The sequence below is a fragment of the Dermacentor variabilis genome, chromosome 7, assembly GCF_050947875.1.
Source record: "Dermacentor variabilis isolate Ectoservices chromosome 7, ASM5094787v1, whole genome shotgun sequence".
Lineage (NCBI taxonomy): Eukaryota > Metazoa > Arthropoda > Arachnida > Ixodida > Ixodidae > Dermacentor > Dermacentor variabilis.
The window spans coordinates 3,504,635-3,526,337 of record NC_134574.1 but is presented as its reverse complement, the minus strand read 5'-3'; positions in this window follow the sequence as shown (position 1 = coordinate 3,526,337).

Here is a 21,703-nt window from a genome sequence, read left to right as displayed (position 1 = left end):
GGACAACACGGCCACAATTAGTACATGACCGGGGTAGTTGGAGAAGTATGGGAGAGGCCTTTGCCCTGCAGTGGGCGTAACTAGGCTGATGATGATGATTATGATGATGACATGCGAAAGGCAAATCTAGACAACATTAAATAGGTTGACACAATGGGTCAATAAAAATGTATTTCGTTTTTCTACGCAGAAAACTGTGGCACTCATGTTTTCACAAAAAAGGGGGTTACACCATGACCCAGCTCTGCTATTAAATCAGAGCCCACTACCAGTTAACAACGAGCAAAAATTTTTAGAAATAGTTCTTGATGATAAAGTAAATTTCATCGCCCACATTAACTGCATAACAACGCAGGCAAACAAAGCGCTTATTTATTTATTTTTTGCTTATTTATTTTCGTGACCCTCAATCGCCTAGGAATTGCGGAGGGGAGCGGGTGACAACATATACACAAAGAAAAGAACAGAATGATACGTGCAGCGTTATACATTATTAGTGACAAATCGTAAAAGTGAAAAAAAAAATGTAACAGAATGGTGCTAAAACAAATATAACTGAACTCAACAGAAATAAACACAGCATGTTATACAATACTAGTGGCAAAACATGAGCGTAAGAAAAATGTGGGAAAGGGAAACGCACTGTAGAAAAGAAAAACACGTGAACAAGCAAAAGAAAGGTGTGGGGTGGAGAGATACACACGATGATTAAGCAGGGCTATCACAATGCAGGTGCCCAGGTAAAGAATGGGAAAAACAGAATGATCAGAAATGGAAACAATGTCGTCGGGTAGGTGATTCCAATCATTTGATGTTTGCGGTATGAAGGAAAATTAAAATGTATTGGTGTTGCAAAAAATGCCTTTAACTTTGTATTTATGGTCAATCCGTAATGAACGATTAGTGGGTGACGTGATAAGCTCGGTACGTAGTAATGAATGATGGAAGAACTTATGAAATAGGCAAAGGCGGAAATACTTACGAGGCAGTGACAGAAATGGCAGCGACGGAGCTTGTTTCATTGACGTTGTACTTATTTTACGGTGGTAAAAAATGAAAAGAATGAAGAAAGAATGAATGAAAATGAAGAAAGAATGAATAAAGAAAGAATGAAACGTGCGGCATTACTCTGAATTATTTCTAGGGGCTTAGTTAAATTTGCGTGACGGGGGTTCCAGATTTCAGTGGCGTATTTTATTTTCGAGTGCACAAGTGTTTTGCATAGAATCATATTGAGGGGAGGTGGGGAGTTATTGAAGTTATGTCGTAAGTATCGTAATGTGCGGTTAGCACTGTTACTGATCATAATATGGAGTATTTCATGTTATATTATGGGTAACAGTAACCCCCAAGTAACGGTATGATGACACATGGTCGAGTTCGATGTCACCTAGTTTGTACGTTGAGGATCTAACGTACTGCCGAGAAGTAGTCATTAGTTTGCATTTGTTAGGATTTAAATTCATTAGCCAGTTATCGCACCAACTTGTAATCTTATTTAAGTCTGTCTGCAAGATATTTTTATCGTCATCGTTACGTATTTCCATGCCAAGTGCACCGTCGTTGGCATACAAATGCACAGAAGAAACGCAGTTAGGCAAATTTTTAGGCAAATTGGCGGCAAAAGCGCTGTCCCAGAGCGACTAAAGGCCGGACTCGCAAGCAGTGTAGTAGGTCTTGAGTCTACTGACGTGCACAACATCACTAGATGCCAAAGTAGACGATGAGGTTGAACGCACAGGAGCAATTTCGTACGTCATAGGCGTGACCTTGCGCAGCACGCGGTAGGGCCCAGTGTATCGCAAAAGGAGCTTCTCTGAAACTCCGACATGACGAGAGGGCGACCACAGGAGCACGAGCGCACCAGGCGAAAACTGTACGTCACGGTGGCGGGCGTTGTAGTGACGCCGCTGAGTGGTTCGCGAGGCCGTCAGTCGAGCACGGGCAAGCAGGCGTGCATGTGGCAAGCAAGTGTGCATATGGCTACATTCCAGGAAACTCATTTTTTTTCTAATGGCATGGAACTGGAAGAATGTGCTTGCATGAGCAAGCTGTCAGTCTGTCTACTGGAATAACAACAGTGTTTCTTGAAAGGTGCTGGCATGCAGGATTGGCAATTGTAATGATTCTTTTCCTGTACTTAGAATTTTTCTTTATTTTCTTTCTGTAGCATTTTTATTTATGTTTGGCAGCATCAAGCACCAATTTTTATCTATCCTTCAAAGATGTCTTTCTTTTTCTGAGGAAAAAGGGGGAAGGCGGAAGATGGAAATTCAAGACGATGAGCAACACGAGAACAAGGTGAAAGTAGGAGCCAACGTTTCCACAAGTGGACCTTGAAGAAGACAAGCCCACTTGTCGAAACGTTAGCTCCTGCTTTCACCTTGTTCTCGTTTTGCTCATTTTTTTCTGTTTTTTTGTATAACTCGCCACATTTTTACAAATAAACCACAGTTGAAAGTTAGTCCTCATCCTGTTGATACTGGTTCATGATATGCACTCTTTCAACACGTGTGTGTGTGTGTGTGTGTGTGTGTGTGTGTGTGTGTGTGTGCGTGTGTGCGTGTGTGCGTGTGTGCGTGTGCGTGCGTGCGTGTGTGCGTGTGTGCGTGCGTGCGTGCGTGCGTGCGTGCGTGTGTGCGTGGATTTGGATGTGAAATTGGACCCTTGGGCAGAGGTATCATTCTTCTCCTGTGCAGCCTTATGAATTCATTAACTATAGTGCAACAGAAATACGATGGACAAGAACAAAGTGACCACACAGAGCGCTTCGTTCTTGTCTGTTGTCTATCTGTTGCACTTTAGTTAATAATGAATACACACAAACTCATCCAGTTTTCAGTTATTATGTGGGGCTTATAAGCCCGCTTGTGTCCTGGAATATCTGCATGGCTATGTATCCTGTAATTTAATTTCTGGCCATGTGCTTACAAGTCGCGTGTCAATCTCCTCATTTTCCTGACAATCTTGTGTGATGTTCAGGCCCAGAGAGTTTGTGAATCCATGCAGGGTGCTGTGCAGGGTGCTGCTTTGATTGCTTTCAGTTCAGCTTTTCTAGGTGTAGGGTGACCTGGAATGGTATTCACTTATATGGGGTTTAGTTTTATGTAGTATCATACTACTGTTAAGGTGCTATTGCCACATCAGTATACTATGTGTGCCTGATGTTTGCTTGCATATTCATGATTAGCAACCTCCTCTCCGTGTCTGGCAGTTGCATATAGACTCCTGGCCTAACTTTTTGCCCCCATATTTCACGGTTGGGCCTGTTGTGTTTCAAGTTCAGGTGCTCCCGAAGTTGTTTCTAAAGGGAGGGGTAGTCGTTCTTGCATCTCATATGCTAGCTGGCACAGTATCTTGGGACCAGGTTCTGAGCTCCTGAGGCAAAGACTTTGTGCTCCAGGCTGCAACTCTACTCTGTCTAGGTGCTTGTTCGTTTGCTCTTTCTCATAGAGGTCTTCAAGCATGGTAAAGCCTGAAACACCTGTTACCCGATGCCTGTATTCGATGAGTTGTCTTTTTTGCGTGCTGCTGGTAATTCATACCGTACCACACCTTGGACACAAGCACAGCATCTGCGATTTTCCATAGTATCCACTCGTCCAGCCCCTATGATTTCAAGATTATTCTTTTCAGCAGGTGTAGAATTTGCATCCAGGCACGGCATAATTCTTTCACCCACATGCTGGTTCTGCTTTCATGGTCTTACACTAGCTGAGAATTTGTGGATGTTGACTTGCAGGTATGTTTCTCCAGCTATTGGGAGCACAATGTGCAATCTGAAGTAGTTCTTGATTCTAGTCTTTTTTCCGACATAGATGTAAGCCGACTTATCAGAAAGCGAGAGGCTAAGACTGGCCAAGAAAGTCTGTAGTGTTGTCGAGGGCTTGTTGCATCATTCTTGATTTCTGTATAAGATAGCTTTCCCATAGACTGCAATACACCATAGGCTGTAGTGTTTCTTGTAGTATGCCCTGGGTGAGGACACTCCGCGGTTTCGGTGGCACTAGAGTTACTGTATATGCTACCGCAGGTAGCAGAGTTGCGCGTCTGTTTTATCACGCCGCTAGCGCCCCTATTGGCAGAGCGTCATCACGTGGTAGTCAAGCAACCGTGCATTGCGGAGAAGCAGATGCCCGGGCCAATTTTTGTATTTCCCGACGCCGCCGCTGCAGCGAACTGGATTGACACAAGTTATCGCCGGTCAAATTCAAAGCGAATCCGACCGATCTTGGCGTTCGCTGTTCGCGTGCGCACTAGCTGCGGAGAAACAACACAACGTGCGCAGCGCATCTCACAGTTGGTTCATCGCAGTGTCCGCGCAGTCCCATCGGAATGATATAATGACCGGGTGCTCTGCTCCCGTCTGCACGAATCGCTCTGAAAGCGAAAAAGCTTTTTATTCGATCCCATTCAAACCCATGCACCACACTGCTTTCACAGAACTGTCATAAAAAACCCAGCTCACATTTTCAGGATAATGCACTGCTTTGGTTGCTGTTTCTGAACATAAAAAGGTTACACAACTAAGTAAAGATATTTCATCTACTACTGCTTATGTGAAGCAGGATGCAAGAGGAATTAATGTCGTTATTTACCGTACGGTAAGGGCCTTTACTGTGTTTTGCATTATTACTCACATTGTAGACGCAATCCTGTGAGACAAAAACTTTCACTACACTCCCACAGAAGGTTACTTTTCGAATCCCTGCAGTGAAAAGGCACATAATGAAGTGGCACTTGAAGGTGTGCCTGATATCCAGTGCCTGCTAGTAGGTGGGTACGTTTCTACAGCAAATTTAATGGGGTACCAGAAATACTAATGGGGTCGAAATACTAATGGTTGGTCATTGATTCACCAGTAATATTTAAGACTGCCTACACGTTGAGAGCTTTGGCACATAAGCAGGTATGCCTATTGCAAAATCCAGTATCCAGTGTCCAGTGCAGCGCCGGATTATGGGCCCAGTGCCGCGCGCTGGATGCTGGGCAGGCGCGGCGTACTGGGAGGCACTGGGTACTGGTGCGAAAAACAGCTCTAGCGCGTTAAATACGCGGTGCCTGGACACCGTATATATATTTTTTGAGAACAGAAAGAGAGAGCATTTTGGCGCAATAAAAAAAACCACAAAGCTCCGACCAGGATTCGAACGTCGGACCTGCAAATCCCAAGCCCGGTACTTAACCACTACGCCACGACAGAAGCCGAGCATCGGCGTATGATTTTCTACGTCAAGGACCAAGAAGCAGTTTTAGTTTCACAGAGAGAAGTCTCGCTCAGTCATGGTAGATGCGCTATCGCCCAGCAACTAAAGCTCACGCCTGTACCACAAAGAAAATTTAGCTGTCCATATTGAGTAGCTTGCTCGGAAGTGCCACAACACCGATTTTCACTTGCGATTGGCATTTTAACTTCGAAAAAAGTCCTAAATGAACCACTGACCCGGGACGCTGTATGGGCTGTTACTACCGATTTGGATAGCCGTTTGTTGTTCTTCACGCGAAGGATATGCAACGTTTTCTTAGTTGAGTGATGCCTTTCAGTCGACACGTCTGTCTATTCATATATCTTCGTCAGAGAAGCGCAGGCTAGGACTGTGATCCTTCGGCGACAGCACATATATACCTGTGTTCATGACGCGTCACATCGGCGCTCATCGCTACTTGTGCTGTTTGTGCGCTCATGCTACTTGTGTTTATTTAAGGACACTGATGCGAAAGCTGAAATATGGTGATTTATCCTTGTTAGACTTCTTGATTCCTGAGCCTAGACGCGCCGAGAGCGTGCAGATGGACTCGGCGGATACGCTTGGCATAAGCTTCGGTGGGGACCGATCTCGGCGCCTTTTCTTGACGATCTTATTCAGTCAGCTGTTTCGATGCACTTTGTTTGCGATTAGGTGGAAAAGCAGTCTACAAGCGATGCAAAAGCGCCCACGGTCGATCGACAATACGGTAGGCAAGTCGCCTGCAAAAACAGAGTGCGGCTTCGCCGCATAGATTTGGTTGCTTGCCAGGCAAGATGGCGGACCTACGCGCAACTCTGCTACCTGTGGTAGCATATACAGTAACTCTAGGTGCCACAGGCAATTGGCGCCATCTCTGTAATGGGCGAACGCAAAAATACGTTTCCCTTGCATGGCCTCGCAGATCGTTGCGCGCACGCGCGCCGATCCTGGTGGCCAAGCCCTTCCCCCCGCTCAACTCCTCTCCCCACACCCTCTCTCGTAACACCTTCGCAACTCCCTCACCTTCGACTGTCTACGCGCCCGCGCCACCGTGCCGTCCATGCCGGCGCGGCGGCTGCTTAGTCCGCTACGTAACGCTTTATTTTTGTTATCTACTGTCATCGAGATGCGTGCGCTGATGTACTATCGGCCAAAAAAGTAAACGGACCACGGCACCGCTGGCCGGAGCGGCTGCGGGGCCGCACCGGGGCGCTGCTATCTCGCTCCGCGCGCTGACGGCGAGAGTGCCCCGAGTGACGCCGGACTTCGCCCTCTCTCTCTTACGGATCCTTGTCACGCTTGATAAATTTCTTGTGCGCCGTTCGGTTGCGCTGCTGCTGACGGTCGCGACGAAGGGGACTGTGCGTCGCCGGTAGTTTAGCACATGGCGCTGTCGAACAGTAGTGGACGGCCGCGGGGCGTCAAACCGCGCCACTGAGAAGGAACGAAAATTCGTTCTTAATGTTGCTTTGCTTATATTCACCATACCTCTCATATGAGTGCATTTCGCTGGCGTCCACCGCTGCTCGATTTTAGACAACACAACGAAAGCAGCCGCAGCGGCGGCTACGGTGACGCGCGCTTGCAGGTGCCAAGCTTTACTGCCGGCGCGGGTGCTCTGTCGATATTACTTTTCCGGCATTGTCTCCAGCAGTGGGTTTATTAACTATAGCAGTGCGCCTCTTCACACTGCTTTAGTTCGCTACTACAATACACAGTCCGTTATGAAACTTTCTTTACAAAAGTACCGTCAGAAAGAGATGATTGGAAAGACTAATCGGAAAGACAAGTCGCTCGTGAAAGTTTATTCACGGAAGAAAATAAAAATTGGGGTTCCATGCGTTGAAGAGGTCCTCAATGGGATGAAGATTCGCCGTCGTCCGCGATTACTTGGCCTACTCGCCTTGGCATCGAGTCATAGAGCGCGGCCACTAGCTCCGGACGTCCGCGTAGTGCTTCCCACCCTTCTTTCGCGGTATGATGCAGCTGATCCGCGGTGCCACAGCAAAGGGGCCAATAGGACACCGGCGTTCAATATTTCCTTTTTATTCTCTGGAACGGTGTCGGCGACGCGCTTTGTAGTGCGCGCTGCTATCCAGATATGGTTGTGTCCAGCCATTGGACACTGGAAGACTAGGAAATGTTTAAAAACGAGAACGGTCGCATTCGTTTCGTCGCAAAAATGCCATCCCGGGTGCCGATCGAGGAGAGAAGGCGCATCGTGCGGCTTAGCATAGAACGTGTCCCTCAGCGTGAAATCTGTCGCCGCACTAGGAGGAGCAGAACATCGGTGAACCGCATTATTCAAGCCTATAGGGATGAATACGGCAGAATTGCTGATGCTCAGCGCAGTGGGCGGCCAAGGCTTACAACGTTGGAAGAGGACCAACAGATAGTTGCTGCCGCTGTTGTTGACCCCTTTCTGAACGCCAGGGAAATTCGCGACGCACTGGACCTCAGTTGCTGCAGCGAGACTATCAGGAGCAGACTGCGAGAGGCAGGTCTCATGAACTGCGTTGCCGCTCAGAAGCCGCACCTGACGACGAAGCAGAGGGAAGAGCGACTGAATTTTGCCCGAGCGTTCGAGCAATGGACTGTAGAGGAGTGGCGGGAAGTCATCTTCACGGATGAGTCAACGTTCAGCACACGCTGGGACCAACAGCAGCGTCTGTGGCGTCCGTTGAACAGCAGGTACGACCTGTCATCCTTGCAGCTGAGGGAAGTTGCGGGTAAAGTTTGCATAGCTAGTCAGTGCTAAAAAATAGGGATTGTTTGCAACGCATACTAGCCTTAAGAATGCTGTACAGCCTCATTTCTCGTCTTACTGCATGACTACACGTAGGCGCAGTATTGACTACGAAGTGTTTCTTTTGCGTCATTGCATATCAGCGAGCTGAATGTTAGACAAGGTATGATTTAAGCCTTCATTATTTTCTTTTCTACAGCAGAGTGAGGTGGCTGCGCGTTAAGTTTTGTACCCGACATATGTTAATGACTGCTCTCTCATATGCCCAGATATGACCCCGGCCACATCCACAGCGTGCTCAGCAGCGGGCGCTGCTCGGTTAGTGTTTGGGGCGCCATCAGTAAGGACGGCCTTGGCCCACTCGTGCGGATTGAGGGCTCGTTCAGTGGGTCGAAGTACTGCGAACTCCTCGTCAAGCACTTGATTCCCTACGTTCTGGACGGGCCATTCCGGGACGGGTGCTACATGTTCCAGCACGACCGCAGCCCTGTGCACAAAGCCCGCGCTGTGAGTGCTCTTCTGGAGAGCTACGCCGTGCGTCAGCTTCCGTGGCCGCTTAACGGGGCTGATCTTAACCCCATCGAGAACATTTGGGCAATGCTGAAGAAGACTCTTGCCTCACGGCGCCTGTGTGGTGGCACAGCGGATCAGCTTTGGCATGCCATGAAGGAAGAGTGGGAAGCACTACGCGGACGTCCGGAGCTAGTGGCCGCGCTCTATGACTCGATGCCAAGGCGAGTAGGCCAAGTCATCGCAGTCGACGGCGAATTTTCATCCCATTGAGGACCTCTTCAACGCATGGAACCCCAATTTTTATTTTCTTCCGTGAATAAACTTTCACGAGTGACTTGTCTTTCCGATTAGTCTTTCCAATCATCTCTTTCTGACGGTACTTCTATAAAGAAAGTTTCATAACTGACTGTGTATTGTAGTAGCGAACTAAAGCAGTGTGAAGAGGCGCACTGCTATAGTTAATAAACCCACTGCTGGAGACAATGCCGGAAAAGTAATATCGACAGAGAACCCGCGCCGGCAGTAAAGCTTGGCACCTGCAAGCGCGCGTCACCGTAGCCGCCGCTGCGGCTGCTTTCGTTGTGTTGTCTAAAATCGAGCAGCGGTGGACGCCAGCGAAATGCACTCATATGAGAGGTATGGTGAATATAAGCAAAACAACATTAAGAACGAGTCTTCGTTCCTTCTCAGTGGCGCGGTTTGACGCCCCGCGGCCGTCCACTACTGTTCGACAGCGCCATGTGCTAAACTACCGGCGATGCACAGTCCCCTTCGTCGCGACCGTCAGCAGCAGCGCAACCGAACGGCGCACAAGAAATTTATCAAGCGTGACAAGGATCCGTAAGAGAGAGAGGGCGAAGTCTGGCGTCACTCGGGGCACTCTCGCCGTCAGCGCGCGGAGCGAGATAGCAGCGCCCCGGTGCGGCCCCGCAGCCGCTCCGGCCAGCGGTGCCGTGGTCCGTTTACTTTTTTGGCCGATAGTACGTTGACCGACGTGGCTAGTTTCGTCAGTGCTGTGTTCCTCGGTAGCTGTGTACTAGTGCTCCGCGATGTTTGACCCGTTTCAGGACTCGTACCGCTCGTGCATCGTGCAGTGGTGCACGAATACCTCAAAAACAAGTCTTGCAAGGTTGTTCCGGGTGCCTAAAGACAACAGGTGAGCGCTCAGACCCAAGGACATCAGAAGGCGCATGTACATGAACACAGCCCTGTCCATTTCTGTGCTCCATGAAGCTCCGGACGTCGTTGCGCCTTGATTGTGCTGCACTTGCCTCTTCCCGGTAGAGAAAGCTGACAAATAGATGTTCCTCCTCATTGTCACCTGGTCTGTGAGTTGCGTTTTTCTGTGCCAAGTCTCATTCTGCAACTTCAGTAACTTGTCCAGCTTTCCATACCGCCCTCAGTGCTTTTTCTGTGTATCACGTTCTACAAACCTACTAACAGCTGAAAAATTACTGTTAGTGTTTGTCTACTATCTCAGTAACCCCAGATGGGAAATCCGCGTGAACAACCTTCATGTGTAGCCATGATACGCCTCTTTTTTCTTCTGGAAAGCATGAGCATTGCAAGTGTCCTACATGCAGATTTTTGCAGTTCGTGTTTATTATACAAAGGAGAGCCCAATAGGTACGACTTAGTGCCTTAAGCGACGTAATTTTATTGCTAAGCATTGCATTCGGGTAGAAAGAAAAGTCGTGTTGGCTTGTTTTACCTAGTCTTCGATTGAGGAATAAGCCTTCCTGCGAATGTTTTCTATGTGCTGCTGCAAAAGCCGACTACCTTCTGTTCCCCTTGCCACCGTTACGTTACTCAAGTTGTGGCCAAGTGCAAAATAATGTGATAATGTGTGTTTCAGTTTTTATACGATGTTATTTTTTTCTCCCAATCCCACGTGCCATATCTGCAAGGCACAGCCAGCCACACTTCCACACATGCTTTGGGACTGTACACACCAATACCCCGACACTAACCCCACGACCTTCTCGTCGAGATGGCACGCTGCCCTGCGTAGCCCCAACCTTGACGACCAACTCTGGGCGACTCAGCAGGCCTGCGAAGCGGCGAAGAGGCAACACCTCGACGTCCCCACGTGGGAGGCCTAGGCCCAGCCACCATCTCTTGCTGGTTTCAATAAATTTTATTCAGTGAGTCATGTTTTTTTTTCAATTTGTTCAGCAGTAATGAACATGTCACGCATTTCATATACTTTCGTGCAGATTTATAAGTAAGCTTACTTTTGGTATGGCTCTCAATCAAACAATGTTAGCATTTTATTCTATCATTCAGGTATTTTGCGTGTCATTGTTTTTGCCATTACCAGTGAGTTTTCCCTTTTTATAGTTGTCATGACTATGTCATACACGTCGTCCAATTTTGTGCAATATCTTAGTGCACATATCAGGCGCTCGTCTGCATTTAGGTCTTGAGGACGGTATATGAAAATCCTTTTTTATGTGTGTACATGAAACGGCCTTCGCGTTTTCTAGCGCTTTCTTTTGTTATTTCACTATCTGTGAACTTTTGTCTTTAGTACTCTTGTATATGTCATGCACCTTTCACTTTTGCTCATTTTTTTAACGTGTATCACACCACGTTGTAAGAAAAATCTGTTTTCGGAAACAAAGTCAATAAAGCGAGACTAAACATCTGTTGTGTTGGAAGTGGAACTTTTTTTATGTCCCGGCAAATGCTGGTATAATATAAGTATGGGCAAGACTGCGTGCGTGCCAACGCATAGCCCACGGCGCACCACGCGCCAGCTCGCAAGCAATGCCAATGCGCGGCGTAGAGCGCGCATTGCTTGCGAGCTGGCGCGTGGCGCGCCGTAACAAGCGCGCTATACAAAAAAAAAAAAAGATACGCACCGCTTACGGGTAAAAACAAAAAAAAAAGTGAGCGGCGCGCGCGGCATGGGGGGAAAGGAAGTGGAGTGGGTCGGCATAATAAAAACAAAAAGGAAAGAAAGACGTTTGGGAGAGGAGGTGCCGCGCGGCTGCTGTTGCTGTTGCCACCATGACAACGTAAACAATCATGTGCGCCGCCATTTTGCTTCTGCGTCGCCCATTGGTTAGGGCCGTAACTGATGGGGACCTTGGCGCTAGCGTCGAAAGAGCGTCTGCTCGAAAACGGCCAATGAGAACCATACGGAGTGTCCCCCCCCCCCCCCTGGTATGCCTGTGTTGTTGGTGTGGGTGGGCCAAATGTACCTCCAACTCTCACCTGGAATTTTCTGTTTTTCAGAAAGTTACTGTTTAAGTGCTCCACCAGAAATGTTTCTGCTCGTCGTACCTCTTTTAGAGTAGCATGAAGTACTGCTGTTAAAAGCCTCTTCACTCTCTTCATTCTTTCATGAGCGGTATTACACAATGTCCTCCAACGATGTTTCTGCTGCTTATGGCCCACTCATATCTGCCAGAAGGGACAACTCTTGTAAAAGGTTTTCTTTGTGCTATGTGTGTGACGTAGTATGAGCATTCAGGCCTTGACATTTATACATCTGTAGAACCAGCTTCCTGACACAGTACTTGCTATACCTGATTATGCTTATTTGTGCAGTGCTGTTGAACAATACATATCGATGCAATGAATATTTACTCACTCGAATTATCACGAAAGATGGTTGTTTTACAATTCTGCCCTTTGCTTTCTATTGGTGTTAGATTTTGCATAAGCATGCCCCCCTCCCCCCCCCCCCCCCCTATGCAATAGTATGTTGAAGTTTAAGGGTTCAATAAAAGGTGATGAACTAAATCTAAGTGCAAGAGCTTTTTTTTACCTATGATTGCCATCGAAATTCGACTTCCATGGCTGGCAAATCAACCCTTCGCCTTGTGTTAGCAGCAGAATGCTATAGTCACAGTGGCAGGTGAATAAAGTGAGGAACAATATTTTTGTCTATAGATTTTTTTCTTGCCTGCATGTAAGTAAAATTTGGAATAAGTTTGTCATTGCAAAAAAGCGCAGTTTGCGGTCCTTTATTAAATAAACCACATATTGTGTGTAGTTGAAATGCAGAAATTTGTTCTAAAATCCTCGGGCGATATGTTCTTGCAAGTAGCATGGTATTTCATTACTTATAAAGAGTAATCACAGCAGATATCGTTATATGGGTTTACACACTAATATGTGTGATCACGAACTTATTAGAAACATGTAAGGCATAAAAGTTTCTGCACATTTGATCAGCAGTGAACGTGCAAGAACTGCTTGTACTGGCTGACTTCACTGCACAGTTTTGATTTACTTTTCTTCAGCGTGTCGTTTTATACTCTTTTTATCTTGACAAGAACAGGCCGTTTGCCTGCTTTTCGCATTGTCGCACAAGTTTTACATGACGGTGCAGGAGGGTACGTTGTCACGGTGCCACTATAGCAAGCAAGTAATTTACTTAATCTACTAGCTGTAGAGTTAATTGCCTTTCAAAACAAGTGTTATTACAGATGCAGTAAGGATACAAAGTCTGCAACATAGTTAATGTTTATTGGTTTCTGTGCAAGAAAAGAAAATTCTCCAGAGAAGATGCGCAACTTAACGTGCGCGTAATATTTATTGAAGTCACGGATTTAATGCTATTGTAGCAAATTCATTACGATAGCCTACACTTTTGCTCTGTCAAATTTAATAATAAATAAGCTTTCAACATGCATCGGGAAATTCACGCTTGAAAATCGACAAGAAAATGAAACTTAACGGTACCGCGTTCAGCACGAAGTTGAAACTTCGGGTACTTTGCTGTCTTGTCATTTGCCCTTACCGAGGTTGAAATAATTCAAGCTGCTCCGTAAGCGCGATTTTTGCATGTTACTAAACAAAAGAAAATTGTGACGACCTCGTCGTCTGGTGGGGATCGAACACCTAGTACTGACAACCCGCAAAGGCGTACGAAGCAAACGTGAAAATGCACTTCATTTGCTGAGTAGCGTGTCAACAAACGCATAGAAACGGGAGAATGGAATCTGCAGGACCAATTTTTTATTCTCCCTTCTCGTACGTACCGAATTCGGCAATCCACGTCTCCGGCATTGCACTTGTTGTGCGAGACGCCATTTTTCAAAACAAACCAGCGAAATAGCTCCGCGATAGCTGTCCGCGCAATTTCAACGGAAAATCGCAGCGATCGCTGCGACGGTGCGACTGTGCGACCAACCGGTTGGTCGCAGCCGAAAATCGGCGGGTCGGCACTGCGACTGCGATTTTCATCGCAAGCGAGGGGAATTGCACTTCCGGTGCGACGAAAATCGCATCATGTGAAACAGGCTTAAGCCATGGTATACGAAGGACGCACGCAAAAACGCCAAACGAAGGCAGTATGCTTACGCTACCTACAAAATGAACCGGTCGGCCAGTTTAAAAGATAAATTGCATCAACTTACAAAAGAAAGGAAAACTGCAGTGATACAGCCTAAGGAAAAGTTGTTCGGCTCTTTCTCCTCGCATATTAAAAACCTGCCTAAAGTATTGCGGAAGCCTATCAAAATGAATAGAAAGGACGACTTATCAATTCCCCCCTCAGACGATGCTGGCACCGTTGTTCATGAAAATCTGGCCAAAGCAAAATGCTTTAACTCATTTTTTGCTTCGGTGTTTTCTGCACATGGAAACAGCCGCAAAATGAATACGAATTTTAGCAAAATGGGTGGTGAACCCATGGAAGACATTATAATTGGTGAGAAAGGAATAGAACTGATACTAAAGCGGCTGGATGTTGGTAGGGCTTGCGGGCCTGATGGCTTACCTGTTGCGTTACTGTCATCGTGTGCTCACTCAGTCTCGAAATACCTTCGCGTTATTTTTGATAAGTCATTACAAGAAAGTGGCTTACCTGATCATTGAAAAACTGAAAATGTTGTCACTGTGCACAATTCTGGTCCCCGTAACAGTGTATTGAATTATCGACCCATTTCTACGACATGTATTGTTTGCAAAGTGTTTGAATATATACTTTTTACTAGCATCATAAACCCCTTAAACATAAATTTATTGCTAAGCCCTCGGCAACACAGATTTCGTACGGGTTTTTCCTGCGTTACCCAGCTAACAGAACACATGATATAGCAAGTGCAGTAGATAACGGCTGCTCTACTGATTCGGTATTTCTCGATTTTAAGAAAGATTTTGATGTTGTTCCCCAGGAATCATTGGTAGAGAAGTCATCATGGTATCATTTAAACACATCAGTTATTGCATGGATTAAGGAATATGTAGGCTCAAGAAACCAAAAAGTAGTTTTAAACAGCCAACACTCAGCATTCAGGTAACATCAGGAGTGCCACAGGGTTCCGTCGTATGCCATCGGCTATTTTTAATTTACATGAATTACATATGTGTTGATATTTCATCTCCTGTGTGTGTATTCGCAGATGATTGCGTGTTATATTGAGTTATTCATAATGTAAATGATTGTTTTGCCTTGCAAGAGGATCTGGATAGGGTTGCGAATTGGTGCAAAAGGTGGGGCATGCGTAAATATTTGCAGAAAACTGTTCACCTGTCTTTTACAAGAAAACCTACTCATCAATTTAAGTACAAAATGATCACTCAACAGCGGTCGTCTGTATCCGAGTTCAAATATCTCGGTGTTCTTTTGACCTCCAATCTGTCATGGCACTGTCATATTGAATACGTTTCAGCCAAGGCGTGTAGGGTACTGGTGTCTTGCGACTAAATGCAAAACATTTTCCTTTGGAAACTAAGTAACTCCTGTATATTAGCAGCGTTGTCCTGTCTGTTTCTACTTCTTGTGCTCGCGTCCGTACTTGCTGGAAACCATTATACGTTCACCATGCACCAACTCGCCCAGCAAACTACTCAACTAAACTGTATATAACGAATGTTAGATCTGTCCTTGATTATGCTTGCACAGTATTGGACCCTTGGCTAGATATTGCTATACAAAAGTTAGGAATAGTGCAAAATTTAGCCGCTGGTTTTGTGTTCCGTAACTACTCTAGGCATTTCAGTGTATTAGGTGCAAAAGAGAATCTTGGCTGGGAACTATTACAGAAACAAAGAAAATCACTGAGGTTAAAGTGCTTTCATAATATATTTCATTCTAGGACTGGTATAGAACGCGATACGTACACATTTAAGCCCGATTATGTATCTTTACGTCTAGATCTTGTGAATAATGTAAGAGAAATAGAAATTGGAGAAAGCTTAAGCTTCGCCTTCAACAGTAGAACGCGATAGCGTTATCGCACCCCGTTCGCACCGCCCACTCATTCGCTCGGCATGCCCTTGAGTCACAAAAAGACAGTTTTCATATCCAACACTTCTATGTCCACAGCACAACTTTCTTCTAATTCTTCGTTCCAGGAGCCCCACGCAGACGCATGACTCCTCGCCAGCAGCACGGCACACATCGCTGGGGACGCTCTCCCACCAGACGCGCTACGGCGCGGCGATCACGTCAGAGGCGTCCCGCATCGGAAGCTGCACCTAGGAATTGCGCTGTGAGCGCAAAGAGGAGCCGCGTCGCCTAGACACGAGGGTTCGAGTGACGCACGCTGGAAGTTGGAAGGGGAGAGAGCGAGAAAACTTATTAAAGGCAAGGGTATTGGGGCATCCTTGAACCGGACCCTGCACGGCCCCAATGCGCTCAAACGAGACAAAGGGGAGAACTGAAGTACTGTAGCGCCAAACAGACGACACAAGAGGAAGAGACACGGACGAGCGCTTACTAACAACTGATGCTTTAATGACGGAAACACACAATATATATCCACTCTTTGCAGTGGATAGCCATATTGGAACCAGTTCCTTTTTCCTGTGACCTTTCTTCTTGTGTCGTCTGTTTGGCGCTACAGTACTTCAGTAATATGCACCAACTCGCCCAACAAAAAGTTCTGCTGGAACAAAGGGGAGAAGCAGTCGAGTGGCGCGCCACCTGTCGGGGCAGCGCCGTACATTGCGAGGAGGGGGTCTTCTGTGTTTGCTGCAAATTGGCTCTGCGTGTGCACTAAGCGCAGAATAAATGTAGCGGAAACGACTTCGCTACGCGTTTAACTGCGACTTCAGTAATTTACATGCTCATAATTACCGATATACACCACAGTATAACTTTCTACGGCACGTTTCTAATGCAACACCGCATTCACTAGAGGCGATTTTGTCACGCTTTGAATCATTGAACTCATGTCTGAATGGTAGCGTCTCCGTCTCACATACCGGAGAGCCTGGTTCGATTCCCACCCAAGCCCATCTTGCAAGTTGTTTTTATTTATGAATTGCTTTTCAGGATTTTTTGCTCACCGTCAATGACACCGACGCTGACGACACCGGCTTTTCTGCGACACGAGCTCCTTAAGCTGTTGCGTTAACTGAAGGCAACTAACTAAACGCAACTAACTTCGCTATACGCGATGATTTCGCTCCTGCTACACGCATCGCAGGTTCTAAATTGTTAGGTTTCATACGACCACAAAAATGTGCGTTCAAACTACACGTAGACAAGTTGCTCGTCAACAATAAGTGCTATCACTACGACCCTACTTCGGACAGCGTGATTGAGGCTACGAGACCATTCATAAACACGCATGGAAACAGCGCATCCCAAATAACAAGACACGAAAACGTGCAATGACGGACAACAAAGCCTATCACTTCAACCTCATCTCGCAATTGTCCCTCATCTTTACCTCTCCTTAACATAGCCTATAATAACATGCCCACTTTGCTACCCAAACGAGAACAACTTCGCAGCTTCACTCACGACATCAATGGCGACATCATAGTACTAACTGAAACGTGGCTAAACGGAGATGTAAGAGATAGCGAAATTTTCCCTCCGAATTCCGGCTATGCTCTGTATCGCCATGATCGGAGCAACCGGAGACGAGGGGGTTTTATTAGCTATCAGAAACACCTTCCCATCTTCCCTGATCAGTCGGGTTGATAATCTCGAACTATTGTGGACTTGCGCTTACAACGGCGCTGGAAAGACAATTTTTGCGTGTGCTACAGGCCGCCGGACAGCCATCCGTCATTCTGCGACACGGACATCACTGACGAATTCCCTAACGCACCTATTCACCTCTTTGGCGATTTCAATTACCCTAGCATTAACTGGCCTCTGCTTTTTGTAACCAAGAGGTCACCGTTATCCGAAGCTAAACAATTTATTGACCTTATTCTAGAATTCAACCTACATCAGGTGATATCATGTCCTACAAGAGGGTATAACACCCTTGACCTTATGCTCACATCTTGCCCTGATAGCTTAAAGAGCGTTACCACACTACCCGGTCTTAGCGATCACAACATCATCCATATCTGCATGACAGCGCTTAAGAAAAAGTCACCCACAAGAAAAATAATGAAAGATTACAAAAGGGCGGACTTTGACGCCATAAATAACGAACTCCACAAATGTTTTAATGATTTTCAGCAGTCTTACTTATCAAGAACTGTCGATAGCAACTGGGAACTTTATAAGAATGTATTGCTCAACCTGGAAGCTAGATACATACCAACAGTTCTCGTGAAATCTGACTTTAACAATGACTGGTTGAATAAACGACTGAAAGCTCTCCTTACTAAAAAGAAAAGGCTTTACCGAGAAGCTAAACTTACAAATAACTCAGAAACACGGGGAAAATACGAACTGTGCGCTAACCAGTATATTCAGGAGCTGACGATAGCCAAAGATAACTTCTTTAATCATGACCTTCTGACGATTCTACGATCAAACCCCAACAAATTCTGGCGCTTACTTTCAGTAAAGACACATTCTAGACAGATTGAACTAACAAATCCGGATGGTAATCTCATTAACTCTGAGAAATGCGCGTCAGCTCTTAACGACTACTTCACCTCAGTTTTCTCCAACACTAATGACACTCTCATTGAACCAATACCAACACTCCCAGTAAAATTAATGCCAGACATCAAGATCAACCGCGATGGCATATGTAGCCTCATTAATTCACTCAAACTACCACCTCAGCCAGGTGTGATGGAATTAACGCCATAATACTAGTTAACACCAGTAACATTTCTAGCCAGGTACTACATCTAATATTTACGCAATCTTTAAAGACTGAAAGCTTGTCCGACGACTGGAAAAAGGCCCATGTCGTACCAATCTTCAAGACTGGCGACCGCTCCCGTGCTATAAATTATCGCCCAATTTCTCTCACCAGGATTCCATCTAAACTTCTAGAACATATAGTCTCATCCAACCTAATGTCTCACCTGGAATCTATCAACTTCTTTTACCCTCACCAGCACGGCTTCCGGAAACTATGTTCATGGGAGACCCAACTCGCCGAGTTCACCCATGACATTCTACATTTCATGGACCTTCATTTGCAGATTGATGCCATTTTCTTGGATTACTCAAAAGCATTCGACCGCGTTTCCCACAATCACCTACTTCAAGAACTCGCATCTATCGGAATCCCAAATAGCTTGCTTACCTGGCTTGAACACTTCTTAAAAGGGCGCACACCAGTTTACCTCTGCAAATAACCATAATTCATCTCTTAGCAGCGCAACATCGGGTGTGCCACAGGGCGCTTGTTTATCGCCTCTACTTTTCCTCATCTACACCAATGCCTTACCTGCTAACATTAAGAATAAATTACGTCTTTTCGCGGATGACTGTGTCCTATATTCCCCAATCAAAGGCTCGAATGAAATCATCGCATTACAACAGGATCTCGATTCCATCGCAGTATGGTGCAAGAAATGGTACATGCTGCTTAACCTTACTAAATACAAAGCTCTGTCATTCACCCGCAACCATAGCTTAACCAGTCACACCTACACAATAAATTCAGCTCCTATCAATCATGCCCCGTCTTACAAATATCTCGGCGTTCACATCACATCGACACTATCATGGGCAACTCATATTGACACCATGCTTCACGCAACCTTGGATATTTAAAACGCAACGTGAAAGCCGCATCACCAGAAATAAAAAAGCTAGCATACCTAACATTCGTACGTCCGCAGTTAGAATATGTGTCATCTATCTGGCATCCTTCCCAATCATATTGTCGACCCGCCGTGGTTGCTCAGTGGCTATGGTGTTAGGCTGCTGAGCACGAGTTCGCGGGATCGAATCCCGGCCACGGCGGCCGCATTTCGATGGGGGCGAAATGCGAAAACACCCGTGTACTTAGATTTAGGTGCACGTTAAAGAACCCCAGGTGGTCTAAATTTCCGGAGTCCTCCACTACGGCGTGCCTCATAATCAGAAAGTGGTTTTGGCACGTAAAACCCCATATATTATTATTATTAATCATATTGTCACGTGGTGGTGACGTTGAATAACACAGTAGCAATACTGTGAACGACAAAACTAACTTTTATTGGGCGAACCTGTGCCCACAAAACAGGCTACACTTATAGCACAACGATAGCGGCGAACACGCTCGGCGATCGTCGAAAATCTGATCAGCGGGTCAAGCGCGTCGGCCTTTATACAGCAGTCATCGAATGTTCCAGACTAATCGTTGGGACCCGCATGCCTTCTACAAAGTTCTACACCATTCGTGTCAAGCGATGAAATCAGATAACACAAGGTTCGGCGACAACAGACAGCGGATAGAAGCATCGATAACTTTCCAGAAACTTCGGATACATGCAAGCGCGTCCCGCGCTGTGCGGTAACATTTCTTAGGCGGCAAAACATGTCGCCCGATAAAGACAAGTACACGTGTCAATATCTAACCTATGACATAGAAGCAATACAAATCCGCGCTGCTCGGTTTATAACTTCCAATTACTCTCGTGATACTAGCATAACCGCACTAAAACGTACACTTGAACTACCATCACTTGATTCCCGCCGGATCAACGTAACGTCCACCCTCAATACAATGTAGGGCGCCGGGTAGCCAGGGCTCGTTCCCTGTTGAAAGCGGCTGCTGCCACTCCGAATCTGGCATGTTTCGTTGACGCCGCCCAGTACGAGTGCTCTGATCACTATGCCGTAGTTTCGGTTGACTCCAATGGCACTCTCATTAACTCAGCATCCGTGCGGAAGGTTTCTTCAACAGTAGCCGAGTAGGTTGCTATAGCTATAGCACTGAAGGACCCTCTACGTCCCAATATCTTTACAGACTCCAGATCTGCAGCCCGAGCGTTCGCCTCCGGCTCGATCTCAAAGGAGGCGGCGGCCATCCTCGGCAGCGAGGGGGCTGCTGGTTTTCTAGCATCAAATGGTTCCCGCCCCATATGGGAATCAATGTGCACTCTGAGGTTGTTAACGCCAATGAGTTGGCCCGTGACTGTGCGCGAGGTCTTACACACCGCGGCGGTTCAGGTGGACTCACGGGCGGCAACTTAGGACTGTACAGGGATTCGCTTCTCACCTTCCATGAAATCTTGACACATTATCAAGTTGCTCGGCGGGCCTTTCCGCTACCACACCCTAAACTTAATAGACCACAATCGTCGGCGTTTCGCATGCTTCAAACGGGGTCATTTCCCTCCAGGGGCCGATTCAGTCGATTCGTGCCTAATGTAGAACCCCACTGTTCAGACTGTGGGGAGGCGTACTGCTCCTTATCCCATATGCTCTGGCAATGCCGTGCGTTACGCAGCTCATCGCTAACCACTCTAACAGACTGGGAGGCAGCCCTGAAGAGCGGCGACCTCTCAGAGCAACTACGGGCTGTCCAGAGGGCCTGCGACAGGGCGGAGGACCACGATCTTCCCACCCCGACGTGGGTGTGGCCCGCGACCGCTACGGGGACTCCCTGAAAAAGGAGGTACCCTAACGCCGGTTCCTCAGGACCATTAATAAAGTTCTTTGTCTGTCTGTCTGTCTCTCGTCTCTCCTTGCTTCACACATTCTATTACCATCCACACTCCAGCCATTCCCTGTTAAATCCACGCTTACGTACATCCTCTCGCTTAAGCCACAGTCGTCCCATAGCAAACATTAAGACCCGATCATCTGCCATGAACACTTCATTCCTCCCCGACGCTATAACCCATTGGAACCATCTCCCAGAAGATATCGTGTCATGCACTGACCGTAAAACGTTCCGCGAAATGTTAAATAACCACACTGCTTAATTACCGATCCCACTTACCCTTACTCTAACACGATGTTCCTTTTTGTTTCTGAATTGTTCCTGGCTTGTATCTGTTTATTGTTGTTTCTTTACTGTTCTGCACATTTCTTCTAACATTGTCACAAGGATTAAAGCCCTGCCTTATGCCTCCGGGCCTTTAAGGTGAAAATAAATGAAAGAATGCGCTA